This window comes from Penaeus vannamei, chromosome 8 (assembly GCF_042767895.1).
Source record: "Penaeus vannamei isolate JL-2024 chromosome 8, ASM4276789v1, whole genome shotgun sequence".
Classification (NCBI taxonomy): Eukaryota; Metazoa; Arthropoda; class Malacostraca; order Decapoda; family Penaeidae; genus Penaeus; species Penaeus vannamei.
The window spans coordinates 34,616,595-34,619,094 of NC_091556.1; the positions used below are offsets into that span (position 1 = coordinate 34,616,595).

At 33.8% G+C, this 2,500-nt stretch overlaps 1 protein-coding gene across 1 annotated transcript in view; it reads right to left on the bottom strand.

Moving 5' to 3' along the window:
• LOC113804047 (dynein regulatory complex protein 8) overlaps positions 1-2,500 on the bottom strand; it is an 8,676-nt gene that overhangs the window by 2,679 nt on the left and 3,497 nt on the right. The gene's annotated exons all lie outside the window — the stretch shown is intronic.

Below are 2,500 nucleotides of genomic sequence, written 5' to 3' on the forward strand. Positions count from 1 at the left end.
CAACTCTTTAATTCTTATCTGTTTTCGACCTCTTAGCCTTCTTTATTTTGCTGTGTCTTATCCATTCCATTTCTTATCAAATGGAAAACTTGATATATAAAAGACATTATGCAGACTTTTTCACATGTTCATTTTTTAAAGTTTTAGTGACATAACAGACATGCTTTCGTGAATTTTTACTTATTACTTATATTTGGTATAGTCAATCTCTTAACTAGTGGTTCTCCGATCTGGGAGTTATAAAGCGGTATCAAAAGATAAGGCGTGTTCTGTACGTGCCATAGAAGTTAATCCAGTATTAAAGTTTAATCCAGATCTCTAGTGCGCATGCGCGTTGGCAGCGTCCAGGATGAACTTTTAATGACCTCTAGACCAGGCTTTAATATTAAGCTCATTTTTAAATCCTGCACATGCGCAGAAGGGACACGTTAATCCCACCAATCATGTAGTTACGTCACGTGTCCGTCCTGAACTTCATAGGTGCCATCGCTTGAGTTGCCATTCAGAGTTATTTTCGGCAATAACATCGATCGTCTTAGAATTTCCATACGTAGTATTTATTATGAAAATGAAATGGTATATATTTACACAAATGATCAAATATTCTGATAGAAATAACTTATGGTAATGAATATAAAAACCAATATAATCCTACGAGGAATCTTTGAAATTCAGAAGCTGCGGGCATGGAACTCATATTTCCAGGTTAGTGAAACAACAATTATATGGTCAGGGTCACACAAGTAGATGTTTTAAATCAAATATGTCAATGTTTTAAAGAAGAATTATGGACTGAATTTTTCTCAACTACTTTACGACAAAATTAACAATTGAATTTTTCTATGGACCTCCTGAACAGCATCCTGAAGAAAACATGTTTCCTTCCTCCAACACGATTCAACGCAGCAAAGAGCTGTCCGAGGAAACTGCGCAAAGGATATTAATTGATGAATGTCATTTTTGTACTAGACTGTCATTGCAATAAAGATTAGTTTTATAGTTGTTAGAGCAGTTTCGTTAATATAAGATCGTTATTATGAAAAAAATAGAATATTTCATAAATAATCATGTTTCCCTTATAAGTAAGCCTACTTGTGCTTCGTAATTATCATATGAAGATCAAACTGCATCTTGAGTGACTGACTATAACTTTCTATAACAATCACCTTTTCTCCAATCTATAATAAATGAATATCAGTTGTCAGAAAAATCTTTTAACAATGCAGTGTCTGAATGCAAATTGCAAGGTTTATTTATCCAAATAAATTTTATATCGGACTGCAAATCTTTAGGTAATATCTTTAAAACTGTCTTCTATATCATATGCGTAGGGACATGAAGGGTGAATGTTGAATAGATATCTTTTGGATGATTTTGTTGCTTATTTACAGGTATGAGTGCATGACTTGCTCCAAACGCTACCCTACACAACATGCAACAGTTATGTGTGAAGAGAACATTGCACAGAAATGTTTCAAAATACCACAGATTGTTCAGCAGTAAAAAAAAACATACCTCAGAATTGATAGAAATTTAGAGAGACAGTCCATTAACTTAAGATTCCAAACAAATCATATTTGAAACAGATAATCTTGAAGAAAGTGTACGGAAAATAGACGTACGAACTTTCTTACTTTGGTATGATGCTAGTCTTAGTTTTCAATTTTGGGAACATTGGGAGGCATAAAGAATTGATTAATAATATGAATAATTTTTTAATGCCTTGTCTTCAATCATATATGTACGTCTGAGATGAATAGGAGGAAAAGGTGGTCTTCAGAAGCATCTAAGAAGTTTATATTATTATTTACAGAACACTTTAAACAATTAGGAGGCAAAACAGGAGATAAGAAAGGCATAAGATAATTAGCATTATGAAAACATTAGTAAGAGTCTCAGTTTCATGAAATACACATTAAATATAATAGATATTTTGAAACCTATGAGATGCCTTAAATAGTTTCTTAAATATGATTACCAAAAACATATTACAAAAAGAAAGAAAAAAAATGAAATCTCCCAAAAGAGCGAATTTCACGCGCGCCATTTCTCTTCTCTCCGACATGTTTACATGATAACGGTGGTGATAGAATTGTGAGTACGGCAGTTTTTATTAAACATTATTGTCGCGCCGTCTGGCAGCGGAGAGTGTCGTCTTCGGTACGGACACGGTGGATTAGGATTAAACTAAATATGGTATTAAGAGTTAAGGACGCTACAGAAGACGCCCATAGTCTGGTATTTATAGATAAAGAATATAGGATCCATCTTTACCATTACTGTAACGCAAACCTTTCATCAACTTCCCCTTCATGAACACTTTGCTTGTACGTATGATAAGGCTTTTTGTTTATCGATATTTCTATATGGAAGCTGATACTTTTGTTCATGTGTGCCACACTTTAGGAAAGGCTGGGAACTTCCAACACTCCGAATGAGAAGGATGTAGTAGTAGTAATAGAAGAAGAAGAAAAGGAATAGATGAATGAAGGGGTTCTTG